The following is a 14,094-nucleotide window of genomic DNA, read 5'->3' as shown; positions in this document are numbered from 1 at the left end:
CTCGGCACCGCCCCGTTTTTTCCCATCGCCCTCAGCGTTGAACTTTGGGGAAAAGCGGGCCATTCTCCTCTCGCGAGCCTTCAGGAGCTCGGCGTTCGTGAAGTTCATATCTTCTGTAACAATAAAAAAGGGTCAGTGACAGCATAGGAGACGAGAAAGAAAATGTTGACAATAAAAGTAAGCTATGGACAACCTAAGTATTTGGGAGTTCTTGAGAGGTCAGCGCCCTCAAGGACTGTTGTGCAGTCAAGGATGGGAAGTGGGGCAAGGAGATTAAGAAAGGCTTTGTCGTTGGCGGACAAAGATTCCTCTGAAGGATCGGTGATCCCATTGGGCTTCTCCGTCCAGTAAAGAGGGAAAAGGGCGGTCCCGTCCCGAAGGGTGAACGCCTCTGGGTAGGCGGGGTGAACCGCCACACGAAAGTACTTCCGCGCGAAGGAGGTCTTCGCGTTACTTTTGTGGGGATGCAAGCACTTCCGGCCGGCCCGGGCCTTCAAGGAAATCCATCCTTTGTTTTTGATGGACTTGGGGTCAACATCGTAGAGGTAGAAGAAACTGGTGGGGGATGGGGCGATGCCAACAGCGGCGCATAAGATTTCAAAGCACCGAATGAAGGCCCAGGCGTTGGGGTGAAGTTGGCAGGGAGCCGCGTTGATGTCGCGGAGGACGGTTTGGACAAAGGGCGAGAAGGGAAGCCTGATTCCAAGCTCACTAAACATGTATTCGTACGCAAAGAAAAAGTGGGATCTCTTTACGTCGCCGTTTAGCTTATGAAGCCAGGGGCGATCCTCAGAACTGCAGATCCAGATCCGGAGCTTGGCGTTAAACTCATCGTCATTAGACAAACCACCCAGGGAGCTCACGAATTGCACAATGAGATCGCTATCCTGGAAAATGGAAGGTTGGTCTATAGCCTCGTGGGTGGGGGCATTTTGGACTGGAAGGGGCAGAGTGGCAAAGGTTTTTAATCGGTAAGAAGGGATCTCTGGGACCTCTAAACGGAGGCCGCCGGCGGCGGTGGAGTCGGGGTCGCTTCCGGAGGAGGAAAAGGAGTGATTAGGGGAGGTAGGATTTGAAGCCATTTTTAGAAGACAGCGAAATGAAAGAGAGGAAAAGATGAGTATGTATATGATGCAAAGATAAAGGCAGTAGGACTCACCAGAGTAAGATGTGAAGAGTGGGTAGCGGAAAGGGTGATAAGCAACGGCTCCGGAACGGAAGTTGGCAGAGGGGGTTTGGTAAGCGATTAGGGAGGTGAAGAGAGGTTTCGGAAAGGGATGTTTGTAGGGAAGGAGGGTTTTTATAGGGAAGGGGGAAGGGCCGGAAGAGTGACGCGTGTTGGACGCGTGTGGAAGGTTGGGAGTCATGATGGTTTTTTGGGGAAATGGATTGCGTGTAATGGGGAGTTATTGCGCATGATGGGATGTAATGGGGAGTTACTGCGCAAGATGGGACGGTTATGAAAAGTGAAGTGACGTTTCCGGAGAAAGAGGGAAATTGATGTAACTGACGCATCACGTGGGACAGTTGAGGATTCGAAGGGTTTTTGAAATAGGGGAAAGCGCGAAAGGCCTCGCCACTGTAATAGCCAAACATCATCGCCCGATAGGTGATACCATCAACGTTTGGGTGATCGGCACGTGACCAATGCTTGCCACCTTTCCCGCCGGCGGACGATCATGCACCTGTTCCACCTGACCGCCAGTACGGAGCGATCGCTCTCGCCGCTTGTAGACTTGTGGACTTGCCGGCTCGGGTTGCTCGCCGCTTGTGGACTTGCCGGCTCGGGTTGCTCGCCGCTTGTGGACTTGTGGACTTGTCGGCTCAAGTTGCTCGCCAAGTCAGTGGACTGGATGACTAAAGATGCTAGTTTCCTTTTGCTCACGCCATGTTGGCAACGTAGTTTGCTTCTCTTTTCTCAAGCCATGTTGGCAGCTCAAATCCCAGTGTATTATAGGGCATATGTAAAGGCATTTAAAAGACACACTTAGCTCTCATACTTCGAGCTCGGTGTCTTGTGGACTAGTGGACTGGGCGAGCCCCTAGGGGGGGCAACGCCTAGCATATAGTCCGCCCCGAGGCGGGGCCCTAACCTTAAGATGGGCCTTGGCTTCGGAGGCCCAATTGGCCCAAGAGATAGTGCCCGAACTCTATAAATAGGAGGGAGTGACCAATTGTAAAGGACTTTTGGGGGCTCATTTGATGAAATGATACATGAAATTCAGCATTCTCTCTCTCATTCTCATTCTCTCTCTAGCACAATTCTCCACTCTCTAGGTACTATACCTTTCTTCAATGTTCATTGCTAGAACAGGACCAAAGTTTTTTTTATCATTTTTGAATAATCCACACTCATCTTTGGCAATTGGGGTAGTGAGGGTTCAAATAACCTCAAATAATAATTGGACTTGGATTGAGATGATCCAACCCTTACTCCCCCCCCCCCCCCCCCCACCAGAGTCCTCAAACTAGTATAAAATGGACCATACCATGCATGTAGAAAATACACCAACACTAAGATGGCTTCTTATTTCTTATCCTTTCTAGTTGTGTTCCTTGCAGCTCTGATCCTTATCCCTCAAGGGTTTAATGCACTCCCATTCCCACCAATCAAGCTACCACCAGGGCCGATCAAGCTACCACATTTCCATTTCCATTCTCCACCTCCAGTTGAAGACAACACCCATTACAAGACCCCAGTGTACAAGTCACCTTACAAGAAGTACCCTCCTTATGGTAAGCACCCTCCAGTTGAAGACAACACCCATTTCTAAACTTTTACAAGGAGGCATGTTTGACTTATATGTATTAAATAAGTGGTCTCGTACCACACTGCTCCTATTCTGCTATATATCCTAATATGTATTAAATAAGTGGTCTCGTACCACACTGCTTCTATTCTGCTATCCGAATTTGCTGCTTTGTAGCTATATGAAAGCTCCTGGTCCCAAAGTTTAAAGCTCTTTACAATGCTAAGGCCAGAGCATCATGTATGTATGTGCTGTGAATGTAAAATCAGTAATTAAGACAAAATTCTGCTTTGTACTCCGAATTATAAATAAACGAATTTTATGACTTCATTGCTTGATATGCTAATTATATATCTTGACGTAGTTCTTATAAATAAGTCACTTTCAATAATTTATATACGAATATAGAAAATACACTTGTTATGGTTGGCCGAAAAAACAACCACACTAATGATCGGCCCAATATCATCCAGGTCGGCTAAACACCTATTGAGCCAATGTTATTCTAGTTGGGCGCTGACCAAAACGACCAAATATAATAACAATTAAGTCAATATTGACCAAAAAAATACTTTGTCAAGTGATTAAAGCATGACTTCCATTCTTTTAATTAACCGACTAATTTTGTTGGACCATATTAACTTATCAAATAATTTTTTCTATTATATAATATGTAAGTTTAGTACATATTATTTAAAATTTATCACTTTTTACATTAAAATAAATGTTAAATGTATTTTTAGTCCGTGTAAAATAGGGATCAATTGAATTTTATCCCTCCAAAAATATTCATAACTTTTAATCTTGAGCATTAATGAAATATGTGTCATCATTTTCGTTCATTTTGTGGAAATTTTTGTACATTATTTGTGGTCTTTAACCCCCAACCCAACGAATACATGAGTAGTAGTGTAAATTGCAATAAAATGCACCAGAGGGATAAACTTGACCTACTTCATTAAGACATTAACGTTAGATACTAAAAGCTACAAAGATGATTTGGAAATCAAATTGAAAGGTTTAAAACCATACTTAACCCTAAAACAATTAGCAAGTAAGTTCTTCACTCTTTTTTTGTCTAATTTTAAATAAATTTTAACTCAAATCAAACATATTCCCCAATGCCGAAACCTTTGGGGCCTCTCTTTCCATTTATCTTGAACATAGGTAGCGTTTGGAAACTGAACAGAACAGGAAAGAACGGAACGGAACAGAACCTAATAGAATGGAACGAGACAAATTTTTTATGTGCACCATGTTTGGTGAATACAAAACGGACAGAACAGGACCACATGATTAATTACATACATACCCCTATCATATTTAATGTTTCGTTAAACATAAAAAAAAATTAAATAGAATAACTTGTATACAAATTAAATAAAAACTTTAAAAATTAGAATTATCATAATTTATAATAGATATTTATCAATAAGATTATAAATTTATGAAAAATATGAATAAATATTAATCATGAATATAGTTTAACATGTAATAATTTTGCAAATAATATTATTTTATATTTTATTCTCCTGAGTAACTCACATCTAACTTTTATTCATATTTAATTTATAAAATTCGTCAAACGAATTCGTTTTTAATTTTATATTCCATGTTTCAATTCATCAATTCATTCATCTGGTGAAGTTTGAAAAAGTCGGAAAATTTTGTGTGAAATTAATTGATATTATGTATAGGTGATTATAAAAAGCATGAATTGATAAGGAGAAACTAGTAATAAATTAGGGATAGTTTTGTATTTTTATCAAGTGTTATGTTCTGTTCCCTTCCGTTCCACTTTTTTTCAGGGAACCAAAGTGTTCCGTTCCAAGAGTCTTGTGTTCCGTTCCGTTCCATCCAAAAAACGTGACAAACACAGAACGGAATCCGTATGTCCCGTTTCGTTCACTGCACACTTGTCTACCAAACGCTACCATAATATATGCTTGCCCCATCAAACGTGAGGTGTTGAGCTAGCTAGCTTGTAAAATTAGTTGATTCGCAACTATGGGCGTATTCAGAATTTTATTATTACGTGGTCGAAATAAAATACTTAGAAACCTTCGTTAATGAATATTATATTTACTTTAAATAATAATTTATTTTTTTAAATACAATTATTTGTTTTTTGATAGTACTAAATTTATTTATTATTGTAGCAATGATGATCTATTAATCAGCAATTCCCCTCTCTCAATATATACAATTGTTAAATTTTCAAGAAAGTCATCTTTAATCTTGTTGTGAAGTCGAGTCTTAACAACTTTCATTGCAGAAAAGGCTCACTACGAAGTTGTTGTTGAAACAGGATGTATAAATCAATCAACAAGTAGAAATATTGTTGTTTTTTCATTTTCGACTAACCTCTAGTAAAACTTGAATAAATAGGTCATTTTTCCTAAATTAAAATCTCGAGAAACATCTAAATGATAATGTTTTAGCTTTGTTCGCAGCCCAAAAATAGGGAAAATTTGGTTAAATGCGTCGGCTGTTGATTAGTTGATTTCGATTGTCCAAATATGATAGTTGTGCCAATTGTTAGCTGTTGGATCGACAATCAGCCAGTCGCTAGCCGAATTGGATCTACCGTCAGTCAGTCGTTAGCCAATCTGGATTGACTGTCAATCAGCTATTAGTCGATATGGATCGTTTGTCAGTCAGTCGTTAGCCGGTCTGGATCGACTTTCAGCTAGCCGTTAGCCGATTTGGGCCTTAAAATGTGGAAGGTTGTTAGCCCAATTCGTTACTTGAGTTAAATTCCCAGATAAAGCACGTGGTAAAAGAGATAATGCAATTTTTCTCATAACAACAAAGCCCTACTCTTAATGAGAGAATATTCTGCATGAATTTTGGGAATTTTACCATAATTAATTAATCTTTAAGTGATATTTAATTTTCACCTGATACTTTAAGATAAAGTTAGATTGGACCCATCACAAATATAGGAGGTTCATGTTAAATGGAGGTAGTGGAGCCAACCGATCAACTCGCGAAGGGAAACCCACTAGCTGATATAATGGTTTTTGAAGGTCAAGTATGTCATGATCCTAAGTGGTTGTATACGTGCTTAGTGGGTACAGAACATGGTGGACTCCATGGGAGGCAAATAATTTTTGTAATGATGTCATTTGCCTCTAAAAATAGTTGTTTGAAACTCATTTGTAACATATAAGTCATCAAACAATCAAAATATAAATTTACCTCATTCACAGGTTTAATTTTTTCAACCTCCAACAACCCGCCTCACTTTCAACATCTCCTTCAAAACTCCATTGCAACACTTCAACTATTTAATATTTTTTTCAACAAGCCCATTGTATGTAGTCTAATGACTACCAGCATGAAGTAATGACATAATGGTAACATCTGTCAGCACTATTCCCCTCACTCATTTTCTTGAAGAACCTAAAGCCTTATCATAACAAGTTCCTAAATACCTAGAAATCATTGTGTTCCTATTATAAAAGTAATATAATATAGAATACATAATTCATTTTTGATTTAATGGTCAAATTGGTCCCTGTGTTCGTAGTGACTTTTAATTTTAGGCCCTCTGATAGCTAATCCGCAAGTGTACAAATTTCACCCGGTTTTAAAATATCGAACCACATGGACTGTTACTGAATGTCCTAGTTCAAGTGTTGAATTTGAAGTTTGAAAACAAATGAAATTGAGTTCTGATTGAAGGTTTTTGAATGTGACAATCAAGTGTCAAGATACAAGTGAAATAGTTTGTAAAACCTAGAAGGAAGAATGCCTTGAGTTTCTGCTCCACTAAATCAATTTAAGAAGACCAATCCTATTCATATGAAGACTAAATTTCTCCTTGTTGCTCTAATCCAAACAACTACCTATCAATTCCTTGCATAAATTGTTATTTCAAATCAAAAGATAAGCACAATTCCTTGCCAACTTAAACATTTGTTTGAAGCTTAAAGCATGCAATTTCAGATCAACAAACCCAACCCATTTCTCCATTCCTAGCAGAAAGCAAAAGTTAGGCCATCCCAATTCAAGTTCCCTAATCTACTACTCAACTTCAATTCTTGTGTAGATAAGCAAATAGCAAGCATGGAGGGATCCAAGGAGAACTCAAGACCATATGAAATAGAAATTGGAATTATAACTTAAATATCAGAAGTCTTACAAAAATCCAAAGCATAAAGGACTTAGCCACACATGGCTATAGAATCCATACGAGAAATGTAAAAAGAACCTGAGCTACAACACTTGGAAACCTCCCACAAGCACCAAAGAGTACCTCTGATTCTCAGTTTAATGAAAATGAAAAGTTTCCAACAAAGACAACTTAAACTAGTATTTATAGAAATTCTAAGAAGCCACTGGGCGCTCGAGCGCTAGGAAGCACCCGGTGATTGAACTGATTAAGTACCTGTTAAAGATTATTAAAATTATGATTCAGATACTAATGAGATTCTAATTTGTGACCAATGTTAATTTGCCAATCATACCGGTGATTGAACTGATTAAGTACCCGTTCAAGATTCAAATGATCCAATCTAGATCGAACTGTGATCAAACCGGTGGTAATTAAATAATATTTTTTTGTGGTACATTATAAAGATAAATTGCACCTTCCATAAATTGATCTTTAGACCTTCTATTCCCCAATCCATAATATCACCCAGCTCTTACCACCACTTTAGCTATCATTCGTAAATAATACTATAAAATATATATATATATATATATATATATATATATTATCAATAACTATATTAAAACAGAATCACTCAAAGAAGTTTTTAGCTGATTAAACCCGGCCATTGTTCTGGCCAATTATTCATGTGCATTCCCACTTCCAGTGTTGAAAATAATTATCTCAACAGTCTGCACACCTTCCATGGAGGTGCTTGCTTTGAAATATGTTTTAAAATTTCAAAATCAGGAGAAGCCCTAACCATTCTATACTATACCATTCCCCTTATTTATCATTTCATCTAACCCTAACTCCCTACTCCTCTCTCGCCAAGCTCCCCCACACCAGGAACTCGCGTCGCGTCGCGCCTAGCCGCTGACCATCGCAATCTACTCGAAGCCTTTTCTTCGTTTCTTCTCTCCTAGCTGCGCCGCAACCCATCATCTTCCAGGATTAGAACTTGCGTTTGGTCGTTCATCTTCCCTCTCTCAATTGGTATGTTTTTATGTATGTATTTCCAATTCGTTTCTTCTCAGCATCGCAATCTGTTCCGATCCTATTTTAATTTCTCCTTTTTCTTCTGATCTGTTTAGGTTATTTGTACATTTTGACTCTTAAAGACAGAGCAAAGCTACATTCATGGGTGATTCCTGTTTCTAATCAAATTACAAGATTTGTACATTAGTTGATGTTTATACATATCACCCCGTCCACCATGGCAGACGCCACCGTGCTCTCCTTAGCTGGATACCGCCACAACGCTGTTTTGGACTGGCTGTTGTGTTTTCACGACACAGTAAACCAAGTACTACTACACTATACACTGCCACTGCATTTATTTTATTTTAATTTCATTTTTCTTTTGTGGTTAATTATTCCACAGAAAAAACCACCTTTTAAGAGCAATTTCATGACTGCTAAGAGCAACTCCAACGGAGGTTGCTTAACCTTGTTGCTTAAAATAAGATGCGTTCCTTATTTTTCTGCTCCATTGGAGCTTGCTGAAGTGGCATTGCTAACAGCTCAAAGCTAAGCAACGTTGCTTAAACGCTCCTTAACTTCTGCCTGGTTTAAAAAATTGTTTTTTCTTTCTCCCTTCACAAAAAAAAAAATACAAAATACATTGAATCTCCGATCTGGGTTCGATCTGGCGGCTTACATGTCTTGAACTCCGATCCGTGTTCAGAGGAGAGGAAGAGGAGGCTTGCATGTCCCGATATGGCGGCTTGGTGGAACCTCCGATCGGTTTTCAGAGGAGAGGAAGAGGGAGGGAGGCTTCGATATGTGATGGAGGCGAACAGAGAAGAGGAGGCTCGCTTGGCAACGAGTTTCTTTCTTCGACCTGGAACTTGCATGTCCTCTGAACAGAGGAAGAGGAGGGAGGCTTCATCGTTTTCAGAGGAGAGGAAAAGTGAGGGAAAGGATTTCTCTCTCGAATGCAGAAAGTAGTTTTCTGATTTAGGTTTCTATGGTTCTAGATACTTCTCCAATTTAGGTTTTATTTTCTGATTATTATTAACACAAAAGCAAGGTGGGCCTAGTATCACAATGTTAAACTAAACCAATGAAAATTAAAGTGGTGGGCTATTGTTCAAAAACAAAAGTGGTGGGCTAGTTCGTATTTGGGGCTTAAAAAGAAAAAATTAGTTTTTAATTAATAAATTAGTAAATAAGAAGATTAATTAATTAATTACATTGAATTAATATTTAAATTTTAATGTTGAATTAAAAAAATGTAAATATATGAAGTATTGTGGGACCTAACTGAAAGTAAAATAAGCAACCGTGACTGGAGTGAATTTTGTTTGGGTTGCTTATGAGTTGCTTAAATCCTATGTGGCAATCTGAGCCCACCAGAATAGGGTTTAAGCAACCTAACTAGCAACCCTCCATTGGAGATGCTCTAAGAATGTTAAAAGGTTTTGAAATAAGCACTAGAATTGGTATGATTTCATATGATTTCAAAGTCATGTTTATTTACTTTAGGACAAATGCTCTTTTGGCAATACTAAATGATTAATCTGATTTCATACCCATGTATCTTATGCTCCTTTAATTTTCTCTCATTGAGTGTGATTGAAAGATGGTAAAAGGAACGGAAGCTCAATGTTATCAGAATGAAAATAAGAGCTTAGAGGAATGCATATGATGGTTGAAAGAAGAATGTGAGAAAAACTTTTTCATTCTGATATCTGCTTTTTGTTTGCATATATAATAGTGCCAAAGATCTATATGTAGTGATTGACATGTTATATTATAATATGTATTTGTATATATATATTTTAAAGTATATAAGATATATGGCCTGTGATTTATATGCTTTTTGCTTCTCTGCAATAATCCAGGTAGTTCCACATGAGAAATAGAGGGAGTTGGGTTTTGTGTTCAGGTTCACAGCTACCACCCCAAGAGCATGTTTTGCTGTAAGTTGACTTGGGACACAGGTTTTTCCTCTTCCCCGACGAGCTGCCACAGCTGCAGAGAAGAAAAGTTGGACCTTCTCTGAATTTTTAGTGTTCTTGAATAGTTGAATGTTTTAAGAGTTCATATGTTGTATGTGAAAGAGAAGAGAAAGTCAAAGCAACATAACAACCAATGTTTAATCACATCTGAAAGAGCAAGAGAAATAGCTAGATAGTGAATATATTAAGAGTGGACTGGGCGAGCCCCTAGAGGGGCAACGCCCAGCATGCATCCCGCCCTGAGGCGGGGCCCTGGCCTTAAGTTGGGCCTTGATCTCGGAGGCCCAATTGGCCCAATAGGTAGTATCCAAGCTCTATAAATAGGAGGCAGTTACCAATTGTAGGGGACTTTTGGCTCATTTATGAAATCATACATGAAATTCAGCACTCTCTCTCTCGTTCTCATTCTCTCTTAGCACAATCCCTCTACCTCTAGGTCCCATACCTCTCTTCAATGTTCATTCCTAGAACATTTGGCGCCGTCTGTGGGGACTGTAAACTTTCTACTCCCATTCACGTGGATTGATTGTGCAGGAAGTTATCTCTGATTGCGATTAGGCAATTCTCTTGGTTTTTTGATTTTGATTCTGTGACCGGTGTTTGTTTTCCGATCGAGTTTGTGTCATTCCCGTTTCGGATGGAGACTCGACGCAGGAGGCAGCATCATTCACCGATACGACAGCGAATTTCGCCGCCTCAGCGGCCTCATCGTGTGGTCCTGGATTCTCCGGTACGAACGGCGGGAGTACAGCCGCCTTCTCCTCCTCCATCACCACCACCTCCTCCATCGCCTTCACAGGTTGGATCTCTGGAGCGCTCACCAGAGAATTCGCCTGCTCCGGAGCAACAACCGGCGGTAACACAGGAGCAATGGCGCCATTTGATGCGCAGCATTGGCAACATTCAGCAGCGGAATGAGCATCTACAAGCTCAGTTAGATTTCTACCGTCGCGAGCAGCAGGATGATGGAAGCAGGGAGGCAGATTCCGTGGCTGAGTTCCGTCAATTCTCGGAGGACGTTGAGAGTGTGGCGATTCCGGATAATATGAAAACGTTAGTTCTGGATTCTTACAGCGGAGATTCTGATCCGAAGGATCATCTTCTGTATTTCAATACGAAGATGGTGATAATTGCGGCGTCAGATGCGGTGAAGTGCAGGATGTTTCCATCGACGTTCAAATCGACGACGATGGCGTGGTTCACGACTTTGCCGCGTGGATCGATTTCAAATTTCAGAGACTTTTCATCCAAGTTTCTGGTGCAATTCTCGGCGAATAAGAATCAGCCGGTGACAATCAATGACCTGTATAACATTCGCCAACAGGATGGAGAGTCACTGAAGGAATACATGGCACGGTACAGCGCTGCATCGGTTAAGGTAGAAGATGAAGAACCTCGAGCTTGTGCTCTGGCATTCAAGAATGGTTTGTTACCGGGAGGGTTGAACAGCAAGTTGACACGCAAGCCGGCACGCTCGATGGAAGAGATGCGTGCTCGCACCAGTACTTATATCCTAGACGAAGAGGACGATGCTTTCAAACGAAAACGCGCGAAACTGGAAAAAGGCGACACATCACCCAAGCGCGCGAAAAAAGATAGGAACGGCGAAGATAAGGGGGATGGCAAGCAGCAGAGACCAGATAAGGGGAAGGCGGTGTTCAAACCGACCAAGGAACAGTTATATCCACGGCGCGATGATTATGAACAACGCCGGCCTTGGCAATCTAAGTCTCATCGCCAGCGGGAGGAAACTGATATGGTGATGAACACAGATTTAGCGGATATGCTCCGAGGGGCGAGGGACGCAAATCTAGTGGATGAATCGGAGGCCCCGAAATATCAGCCACGGGACGCCAATCCCAAGAAGTGGTGTGAGTTCCATCGGTCCGCCGGGCACGATACGGACGACTGTTGGACTTTGCAAAGGGAGATTGATAAGTTGATTCGGGCGGGATATCAAGGAAATCGCCAAGGTCCATGGCGCAACGGTGGCGATCAAAACAAAGCGCATAAGCGAGAGGAGGAACGAGCGGACACTAAGGGCAAGAAAAAACAAGAATCAGCGGCTATCGCCACAAGAAAATAAAACGAAAATTCATGAAATTCGTGTCCAAAAATTCCAGGGATTCCCTGACGATCGGAATTGCCGATCGACACAAAGAATTACGGCGATCACTAAGTGGGACAGCTTGATCCCCAAAGGGGCCTGCTAGAACCCTGAAGGTGGCGGCGATTCCACAAATGGCCTTTGACGCCTGGGAATCACCCCCCGGAAAGTCTGATGTGATCGCCGGTCCCGTAAGCGATGTGCTGGGTAAGTCTCGCCAGAATACGACGAGCGCCGTTAACTAGGCAAAAGTCTTGGGACCCCCAAATGGCCATTGGGACCCAAGCATTGTAAGCCCCGAGCAGGCAAAGCCCCGGGAGAAGCCCTCAAGAATGGAGGCCATTTATCCCTTTGTGGAAAATGTTAAAGTCTTGGTGGGGAAATACCAAGCAACAAGTCCTAGTTAAAATTAACGCACAGAATCGTTAGGCGTAATTCAATCACATGACGCGTGAAAAATAGCGCAAGATATAAGGTCGGCGAATGAATATTTGGCGAAAGTATTCCAACATGATTTACAAAATATCCAACGGCGATATAGAAGCTATGGCGGAAGGTTGCTTATATATATAAATGGCGGGAAAGTGCACTACAAGAAGGCGGAAAAGGCTAAGTGACATTAAAATTACATTGTTCCATTAAAATTACATTGTTCATTGTTTATCTTTTTCTCCTGTTTCTTCTTCTTCCTCTTCTTCTTCTTCTTCAGTCGCCGTCCAGAGGTGTTGGTCAATCAGGGGAGGATCGTCAGAACCAACCAGTCCTTCAGCGGTTATCTCTTTCATCACTCCCATGGCGCTGAAATCAAAGTTCGGGTACAAATGTTGGGCCTGATCTTTGGCAAGGTAGAAGCCGCGCTCACGATTGTCAAGGGCAATGTCAGCAGCTTGTTCCCTCGCCTCAGTGGCTTTGGCCTTCTCCGTCGCCAGCTCGTCCTCTAGCCCTTTGATCTTTGCCAGTTGGGAGGCAATCTCAGCATCTTTCATGGCGAGGACCTCAGCATGGGCTTCGGTCGCTTTCTTGATCTCCTCGGACGTAGCCTGCATCACCGCCTCTATATCAGACTTCGCCAAGGCCAAGGACTCTGCAGACTTTTTCTCTTGCTCCGCCAACGCTTTCTTCACAAGCTCCAGCTCAGCGCGCAGTATGGCAAGCTCTGACTCCTTAGCAACCAGCGCCTCACCTCTGGCGATCAAATCCTTCTCAGCTTGCTCTTTTTCCTTTTTGCAAGCTTGAAGACTTGCGTCAAGATCATCCGCTTCTTCCTTCATCAGCGCCAGCTGATCCTCCAGTTCAACGATTTTGATACCCGCCGTGCCAATCATCTTGTCGGCATAAACTTTATCTTTCCCTGCCTGCGTCGCCAGTTTGTCGAAGCGTTTTTCCCAGGCGGCGGCGGCTTCTTGGTGCTGAGCGCTCTCGGTCCTCAACCGCTCAGCTTCGGCGGTGGCGGCGTTGAATTTTTCGAATGCATGAGCAAAGATGCACCCAGCACGTAGGAGACAAGCAAGAGTTTCCTCCTTGGTTTCATTAATGCCCCGACTCAAAACTTCTTTCTCTATGACTTCGCGATTGAGGCCGGTAAGCAAGAATTCCGAAGGTTCAATGGCGTTGGGAAGCATGTCGTGGTAGCTGGAGGAACCGCTCTCTTTACCAGGAGCCTGTTCGATCTGGGTAGTGGCGACGTCGGAAGGTTCCTCTTCTCGGCGAGATGGAGAAGACGCGGGGCACCCATCATTTGTTGGGGGCGGGCTAGGAGGTGCGTCCTGGCGGGGAGGAGACTGGGGGGTTTCGTTTTCTTTTTCTTTCTCCCCGGCAGGAGTGTCGGAAGAAGCAGTAGCTTTTGTGGCATTAATGGTGGCAAGTTGGTCAGCAGCGGAGGATTGAAGAATGTTGGTGGTTGCGCCGGTGGCTGGCGGTTGGCCAGTGTGGGTGGTAGTCGCACCGGCGGAGGTGTTTGTTGTGCCAGCCGTGGATTCGACGGCGGCAGCGACAGTCGCACCGGCGGTGGTAGAAGTGGGGGCCGGGCCAATGGTTGTCTCGGTGGTTGCGGCGGCAGAAGCTTCAACGACTTTTTTGCCTTTGGACGTGGCGGCAGTGGTGGGCTGAGCGCCA

At 42.3% G+C, this 14,094-nt stretch overlaps 1 long non-coding RNA gene across 1 annotated transcript; it reads left to right on the top strand.

The window, feature by feature from the left end:
• Nucleotides 1–7,600: 7,600 nt before the first annotated feature.
• Nucleotides 7,601–10,251, top strand: LOC130748599 (uncharacterized). Its single transcript, XR_009022744.1, has 3 exons — nt 7,601–7,905; nt 8,004–8,215; nt 9,756–10,251. It is a non-coding gene; the product is annotated as an uncharacterized LOC130748599 (long non-coding RNA).
• The last annotated feature ends 3,843 nt before the right edge of the window (nt 10,252–14,094 follow it).

The sequence above is a fragment of the Lotus japonicus genome, chromosome 3 (genome assembly GCF_012489685.1).
Source record: "Lotus japonicus ecotype B-129 chromosome 3, LjGifu_v1.2".
Classification (NCBI taxonomy): domain Eukaryota; kingdom Viridiplantae; phylum Streptophyta; class Magnoliopsida; order Fabales; family Fabaceae; genus Lotus; species Lotus japonicus.
Note: the sequence above shows the minus strand (reverse complement) of the source record. Positions and strands in the feature narration are given on the sequence as shown.